The following is a 9,428-nucleotide window of genomic DNA, read 5'->3' as shown; positions in this document are numbered from 1 at the left end:
ACTCCTGATCTTATTGGGAAGGCTTCTAATTTATCCCCATTGCATATGATGTTTGTTGATGGTTTTAGGTATATACTGTTTATTATTTTTAGGAAAGGTCCTTCTATTCCTATACTTTTCAGTGTTTTCAATAGGAATGGATGCTGTATTTTGTCAAAGGCTTTTTCAGCATCTATTGAGATGATCATGTGATTTTTGTTTGTTAGACTATTGATATGGTCAATTATGTGGATGGTTTTCCTAATGTTGAACCAACCTTGCATTCCTGGTATAAATCCCACCTGATCATGGTGGATGATCTTCTTAATTACTTGCTGGAGTCTCTTTGCTAGTATTCTATTTAAGATTTTTGCATCTATGTTCATTAGGGAGATTGGTCTGTAGTTTTCTTTCTCTGTTTTTGATCTCCCTGTTTCTTTTATTTCTTGAGAGAACTGGGGGCATCCATCTTGGCAGGAAGTACCTACCCAAGGACTTCCTCCAGCCATCAGTTTGACTGGCAGGGAGGGGCCCTCTCGACTCCTCCCTCAAGAGACTTTAGAAACTAACAAGAGAAACCCTCCAGCCAAAACCTAAACATTTCTTACTGGCCCTAGTTTCCTCCCTGTCTCAATCCTCTGGGAATAAACCTGTTTGAGCTGCCCTCTCCTACATACCTTCCCATACCTTCCTTCCTCCTCCAATCACCTTATAATCACTTATATCCCCTCTATCTTTCCTCACATCCAAATTGCCTTCATTGACCAGCACAGATTACCTACTTTTTATAGCACTCTTCAGTTGCCAGTTCTCTGCTACCACAAAAAAGAATTTCCATAAATATTTTTGTATTGGTAGGTTTCTTTCCATTATCATTACTCTATTTGGGACAGACCTAGTAGCAGTATTGTTGGCTAAAAGATTAAACACAGTTTGATGTCTGTATTGTCTTGGTTCCAGATTGCTCTCCAGAATAGTTGTATCAGTTCACAGCTCCACTTGCAGTGCATTTATTGCCCTGATTTTTCCGCATCTCCTCCAGCATTTATCATTTTCCATTTTTTGTTATGTTAGTCAGTCTGATGGGTGTGAAGTGGTACCTCAGAGTTGTTTTAATTTGCATTTCTCTAATCAATAATGATTTGGATAATTTTTTCAAGTGACTAAACATTTTAATTTCTTTATCTGAGAACTGCCTGTTCATAACCTTAGACCATCTGTCAATTGGGAAATGCTGTATTGTATTCTTATAAATATGACAAATTTCTTTATATATTTGATGAATGAAGGCTTTGTCAGAGAAACTTGCTATAAAAATGTTTTCCCAGTTTTCTGTTTGCAATTTTATCTTCGTTACATTGCTTTTATTTGTGCAGAAACTTTTAACAATTCTTACCTTCTGTCTTAGGATCACTATTATGTATTGTTTCCAAGATGGAAGAGTGGTCAGGGTTAGGCAATGGATGTTAATTGACTTTGTCCAGGGTCATACAGCTAGGAAGGGTCTGAGACTAGATTTGAACATATGATGTCCTTTCTCTGGGCCTGGATCTCAGTCCACTGAGCCACCTAACTGTCCACCTTGTGCAGAGACTTTTTAATTTAATATATTTAAAGATATCTATTTTACATCTCAAAATGTTTTCTATGTCTTCTTTTGACCTACATTATTATGTCAAAGTAGTGATTTCTTCTTCCAAAAGCTTAGATCTTTAAGTTCATCAAATATTAGTCTACTTTGGTTATTTACCATTCTCTGTTGAGTACCAAATCTATTCCATTGGTCCTCCAGTCTATTTCTTTGACAGTACCAGATTTTTATTTTATATTTGGTGTTTTTTCATATAGTTTAAAATCCAGTAAAGCTAAGCCACTTTCCTTCATTTTTAAAATTAATTCCCTTGATATTCTAGTTCTTTTGTTTTTCCAGATGAATTTTTTTATTCTTTTTTCTAGCTCTATGAAGTAATTTTGGGATAGTTTGATTGGAATGGCACTGAATATGTAAATTGATTAGAAATAGTTGTTATTTTTATTATGTTGGCAATTAATTTATTTTAATTGTTTATATTTGACCTTATTTGTATGAAAGGTATCTTAGATTTCTGTTCATATAAATCCTGGTTAGTCTTGGCAGGTAGATTTACAGGTATTTTATATTGTCTACAGTTATTTTAAGTGGAGTGGAATTTCTCTTTCTATCTCTTAAGGTTGGCCTTTTTTGGTAGTTTAGAGAAATGTCAGTGATTTTTATTTATTTTATACCCTGCAACTGGCAAAAGCTGTCCATCATTTTAAGAAGGGTTGTTTTTTTTTCATTGATTCCCTAAGATTTTCTAGACATACCATCATATTATCTGCAAGTGATTGTGACTCCATGTTTTGATCATATCATCTATCTTGCTTCTATCCTCTATTTTACCTCCTTATATTTCTTGTAACATTCCTGATCTTTATTTTCATAACAAGTATTGATGTTGATTCATGAGGGTTTTACCTTTTAGAGTGAATCTATTTCCATGTTTTTCAGATTTGGGTTTATTTACTTTATATGATGTATGTGTTTCCTTTCTCATAATTTTTTGGGATTGGGAAAATCTGTTGAAAAAAATTGTATAATTATTTGGTCAGGAGATCAGAGAGACTGAAAATTAGAGAAGAACATATTTTAAGAGAAATATATCAGAGGAGACATGACATTAAAGGATCAAGAAAGTGAGAAGAATATCAAAAATTTTATAGAGACTAAGATAAAGGGACATCAAATAAATTTTAATAGAGAAAATATTTTCTTCAATAGCCATAATAGTGAAATAGGGAAGAGAAAAGTTTTAGAGGGAAAAAATAGTTCAGTTTTAGACATTCTGAGTTTTCTATGTCTATAGCAGGTGTTGGCAACCTTTTTGGCCATGAGAGGCAAAAATGCCATGTTTTTAAAAATATAATTTTGTGAGAGCCATACAGTGCTCACAGGAGCACTCCTGTAATAGTGCACACTCCTGTAACAGAGCCTGAAAAAATTGACTTTATGGGTCCTGCAGAAAGATCCATATCTGGGCCTCAAAAGAGCCAGATATGGCTCAAGAGCCATATGTTCCCGACCCCTCATCTATAGTATATCCAGTGTGAGATATCTAATTGTCAATTGGAAGACTGGAAGACAGGAGAGAGTTTAGTTGTATTGTCTTTTTTATTTAGAATATTTCTCCATGGTTACATGATTTCACCCCTCTTCCCTTCACCCTCTCTGAGCAATTCGACTGCATTACACAAGTATCATTTTTCAAAACCTTTTTCCATATTATTCATATTTGCAAGAGTGATCTTTTAATGACCATCCCCAATTATATCCCCATCAAAACATGTGTTCTAGCATCTATTTTTCTTCTTTGTTTGTACTCCCACAGTTTTTTTCTCTTGATGTGGATAGCATTATTTCTCCTAAGTTCCTCATTGTTGTCCTGTATCTTTGCATTGCTACTATTAGAAAAGTTTATTACATTTGATTATACCACAATATTTTAGTTTTTGTGTACAATATTCTACTAGTTCTGCTCATTTTGCTCTGCATAAATTCTTGGAGGTCTTTCCAATTCACATCTAAATCCTCCAGTTCATCATTCTTTGCAGTGGAACCATATTCCATCACCTTCAGATACCACAATTTGTTCAACCATTCCCAAACTGATGGATACCCCCTCATTTTCCAATTTTTTGCCAGTGCAAAGAGTGAGGTTATAAATATTTTTGTACAAGTATTTTTTATTATTTTCTCCTTGGGGTACAAACCCAGCAGTGGTATGCCTGAATCAAAGGGCAGGCAAAGCCAAGATAGAGAAGTAAAGCAGGGCAGTTCCATGTCACCATGAGAATCCTCTCCAAACAAAATTAAAATATTGCCACAAAACTAAAACAGTAGTGAAAGAACCAAAAAGGAAACAGAGTGAACAACTTTCAAGAAAAGAAATACCCCCAAATTAGGCAGAGAACATCTGCCGCACTGGGGTAAGAGGAGAGTAGAGCCAGAAAAATACTTTAGCAAGGAGAGAAGAGCAAGCCAAGAGCAAGTCTTGCACCCGCACCCCACATCTTCTGTCACAATTTTGGAGCCTAAGCCCAAGCCAACATTCAGATTGATTCTTTCAGGGCAAATAGTGATACCCCTTGAAATTTCAAACATGTGTAGAAATCTAGAGTCCTAGCCCAGGGCAATCTGGTCTGAAGTGGGCTGATCATGTGGGTCCAGAACAGTCTGGAATCCCAATCTGGGCTTGGGATGAAGAGAGGTTAGGTTTGGATTGAAGAGTTTAACATGCGTTTACTTCAGGTAATTTCTTTTTCTATAATTTAATATGAAACTAATTAATCTTATATAATCATTCAAATAGTATATGTAACTACAAAGTTAGAAAGGCTATTCCCAGTTGTTAAATAGCTGTAATAGATAAGAGAGTTAGCTTAAAAGCTACTGTTATAAACCTTCTTCTGTTAGGTACACATCTTTACTAACTCCCAATTCTGAATAAAGATAACAGAATCAATCAGAGTCAGTTGTAAAAGCAGGAATAATATATGTTTCTCTAGGAATTTATGTCAAAAATAGTCCTCAGAGATGACTGTTTACCTTCTTGTCTCTTAAGAGTTATTGTCTAAGAGCCTAAGATCAATAAATTGCTTTGAATTTGTACTAGAATTTGTGAACTATTAGCTAACATATTTTGAATATGTAAGTTTTATTAATCAGTGATTTATAACAGCTCAAAAGTCCATATACACAACTTTGGACATCTACAAGATGTCTTTTTATTTTAAGGTGAAAATGGTGATGAGACCACTAACTCAACCCATGAATAAAGTCAGTTTTTAACTCAGAATTAAGGCCCAGAGATTTATTTATTTATTACATTGGATGAGTAGATCTGATAATCACTGACCTAGACAATAATTGTATCAGGTAACTGATACCACTGCCAAAATGGGATAGCATGTTGGTAGAAGAAATAATAACTTAGGAAAGACAACAGTTAGTGAACAAGATCTGAATGAAGAACAAGCGAAATGGAAAAATAATTCATCATGTAGATAGAGGAAGATTATCAAAAGAATAATTAATGTCGGGGAAGCTAGGTGGATAAGTGGTTAGAAAAGCAGACCTGGAGACTGGAAGTCCTGAGTTTGAATTTGACCTCAGACATTTCCTAGTTGGGGGACCTTGGGCAAGTTACTTAACCCCAATTCTTAGTAAAGACTCTAAGATAGAAGGTATGGTGTTATTTTAGAGGCTATTATTATGAAAATCCAGAGAGAAGAGAATATAAAAAAAAAAAGAAAATGATCAAAAGTGTAAAAGGCTAAAGAGATGTTAAGAAGTATAAGGGAAAAAACTTTAAGGTTTATTTAGAGATCATTGATAATGTTAGAGATAACAGTTTTAGTTGAAAGAGTTATTTGAATTTGTCCAGAAGCTGGACTTCATAATAATTATGAAAGAGTGAGAAAATAATTGGACACACCTATTTTAGGTTAGTTTCTCCAGGAGTTGGCCCCAAAATAGAAGAGATTCAGGAAATAACTAGAAGAGATGATTCAATTAATTTGAGAATGGGGAAGAGATGAGAATGTTTCTAAGTAGCAGGAAAATAGAGTGAGACAATTAATGAGAGAATGGGGAGGAATTGGAATAAAATTAAATTTAGAGTTCATTCAAAGAAATTTTCCTTGACAAGGAGAAGAGCTCTGAGTTCATGAATCAGGATTAAAAGCAGAGGTTGTTTCAATGATATCCGAGTGATGAGAGATGGGATGGAAAGGGAGAAGGGGACTTCTAGGATGATTCCCATGGTTATTATCCCTATCAGTTTTTGCAGGTTCACCACATTTGCAACAATAGAATCACCTGCCAGACACCACTGAAAATTTCCCATATGCAGGACTTTGTGGTTTTCCTTAGAGATTTCTGGGAACTCATCTTTCAGTTATAAATTCTACCAATCAATTTGTCCTATTACCAAAGCTGCTGTTGCTGTTATTCTTCAAAAGACGTCTATGTTATATTTTAGCTTCTCGCTTCTCCATAATAGCCTATTACTTGAAGGAGACTCTTGCTAGTTTTCTACAATAATGCCCCTCATTCCATAGTATTGTGTGAAATTTGATTGTTTTCTCCACGTCTAGTTTCCTTTTCTTATCACCAAAAAAGGGAAAGGAAGAGACTATATAAATGTAGTTGTATAATATACATATATCTCTACAGTATTCTCATGATATACAATCAAGACTTGTTTCTCTAAAACCAAGAATTACAGAAGTGCATCCTTAGGATAGATGGAGTATTTCTGATGAATTAGGGATAGAAACAAATTTCCCCAAACACTATGATTTAAAGAAGCATACTTTCTTGAAATAAATGACCCTTAAGTCCATTACAACTCTAACTTTCCAATCAACAGGTGACATTATCAAAACCACAACCATGCTGTTCAAAAATAGAAAAATAAAACTAAAGATCAATACCTTTAGTGGATATTAAAGGAACATTTGTAAAAAAAGTTAGCAAAGAGGCAAAAATAACATATATCAAAAATTATACATTCTGTCCAAGTGAAATTTATTATAGAAGAAGAGGATTCATTTAACATTATGAGACCAATAAACCTAATTTCCAAGGTAATATTAAAATGAACAAAATATAATTATGTTAATTAATATATAAAAAAGACTTTGGGAAATTAAAACACCCCTTTTCTGTTAAAAACACCAGAACATATAAGAATCTTTCCCTGAAGTGTGATGGTCTAATGCTAAAATTAAGATAATTTTGAATAGAATCATTTTCAATAAAATCAAAGGGGAGAAAATGTTTATTATCACAACTCCTATTTGAAACAGAACTGGAAATGGTGGCTATAGCAAAAATACATGAGAAATTGAAGAAGCAAGAGGCATAGATAAAGATGGAACTTCTTTTACTTCTAAAAATAATGAGTTTAAAGAATATTGTTACAGAATATATAATATACTTTGTATATTATATATAATTATATATAAAGGCAAATACTATGAAATATAAATAACTAATAGTAAAAATGTCACAAATAACTGAAAAATATTAATGGTTCCAGAATAGAAAATGTCAATGTAATCAGAATGACAAAATTACTGAATTTATTCATTCAATGTCATACCAATAAAACTAAAAAAGTGTTACTTCATGGACCTAGAAAAAATACATATATATGTCAAATTTTATATGTCAAAAATATGATTCATTGGTAGAACAGATTACCTATGTAACATGCAAATTATCTTCTACACTAATGTTCAACAAAGATAGAGCCACAAGGTAGTGGACTAACGTTTCATTATTTGTCAAAAACTACTGGGAAAAACTACACAGTGGTTACAAAGAAATCATATTCAAATCCACTTCATAGCAAGATAATTATGAAGTATAAAAATAACTTAGAAATAAAAGCTTAAATCACGAAGAAATTAGAAAAAATATGGAGAAAATTATGTATTAGATCTCTAAACAGGAGAAAAATTCATGAGCAAATAATAAATAGAAAAGATTTTAGAAGCTGAAATAGTCAGGTTATTTAAAATTAAAAGAAAAAAAACAAATCCATCAAAATAAAGATAATCATGAATCAATTAACTGGAGAAAATTATTGTAATAAGTTTCTCTGATAAATATTTATTATCCAAGATACATAGGGAATCTGATTCAAATTTATAAGAGAAATATGTAATTCCCCAAATTGATATATGTTCAAAATATATGACTATGGAGTTCTCAAGAGAAGAACACTAGCTTATTCATAGCTATGAGAAAAAAATAAAATGTTTCAAATAATTGCTAATTAGGAAAAGAAGCAAAATGTGACAATTATTGAATTCCACTTTACAAATATCATTTTGAAAAAGATCACAAATTGGAAAATGATAAAAGATGGTAGGGCTATGGGAAAACTGGCACATTGATGCACCTACTGATGGTATTAAAAATTTCCACAAATATTTTAGAAAGAAATTTCGAATTATCCCCCAAAAGTAATTAACAGACCAGGAGAACAATTCATTCAATAACAGTACCACTGAGAACTGTAAAACCTATGATTAACAGAATGGATGCTCATTATCTTACAGTAGCATTTAGGAGACATGTTGTCCATTTCAGAGAATTAATGAATTCATATGAAGGTACACACACACACACATACGCATCTATATCTATATCTATATTTATATTTACATATATGTATAGTATGTGTGTGTATACAACCATTGAGTGAATTTTTTGCTTATGTGTACAATTTAAGAGGCATGAAAAAAATTATAGAATTGAATGTTGTAAGATTAATGATCAATTAATACAAAGGCATCTGAGGAGACATAAGAAGATATTCCCAATATACTCTTTTTTGGAATTGGGATGTTCATAGGCACTGCATTACAAATATTTTTTAACTTCTCCAATGTACTGACTGGTTGTTCTATTTTTACCCTTTTTTTTTTTTACTTTATAAAAGGTTAGTATATGTGATGCTTCTATGTAAGTGTATAAATAGAGATTTTGAACCTTGGACTTCATCCTCCATAAGTCCCTTAGTTTTCCCCAAATTCCCTTTAATCTTTCCTGCCCCTCCAAGTTTGCATGGTCACATTATCGTTTTATAGTTGGCTGTAACTCTGCCCTCTCTCTCTCTTTGGTTCCTGGGATCGAGCTAGTTAGTACCTTTTAGTTAGTCTCTTTTGTTAGTTTATTATTAATAAATTATTTATGAATATGATATTTAGTATTTTGCATATACATTTTAATCTCCACATGAGGTGGAGGGAAGACATAGAGAGAAGAGAAACATGATGATATTAAAAAAAAGAACTCATAAAATTTTATTTAGAAAATACAATGGACATCCATGATTCCAAAGGATAAAAAGTGTAACATATCTATTAAAACAGAGGTGACAGATTGAGTGAATAGAATGAAAATTATATTTCCCTCTTCTCTATTGTCTATATCTATATATTCTATTATACAGCAAATGAGTGAATTTGGTTGACAACTTTTTTCCTCTGCTTGTCTGACACTGAAACTTGTTTTTCTTTTCTCTCTTTTTTGTAAATGAGGTGAAGGATGAGCAGAAAAGATAATGTTTCTATATCTTTTTAAAATAAAAAAGGTAGAGGGCTTAGAGGATGCTTTAGAGTAAAATATTCCATGTCCTTTTGGATTCAGTCACTATATCTTTAGTTTTGCTTAATAATTTTATTTTGGTAGAAGATGGATCTCAAGAAGTGAAGGTAATCTGTATATTGTTGTAATGTAAAAACAAATCACATCAATACAACATTAAAAAAAGGACCATCCTAATTAAAATACATAGAGGTTCACCAACATTAATTTGGTCACTCAATATACATTATATTATTATAGGAATTCAAAA

This window comes from Gracilinanus agilis, chromosome 1 (assembly GCF_016433145.1).
Source record: "Gracilinanus agilis isolate LMUSP501 chromosome 1, AgileGrace, whole genome shotgun sequence".
Lineage (NCBI taxonomy): Eukaryota > Metazoa > Chordata > Mammalia > Didelphimorphia > Didelphidae > Gracilinanus > Gracilinanus agilis.
The sequence above is the reverse complement of the archived record's forward strand: the minus strand, read 5'-3'. Positions refer to the sequence as shown.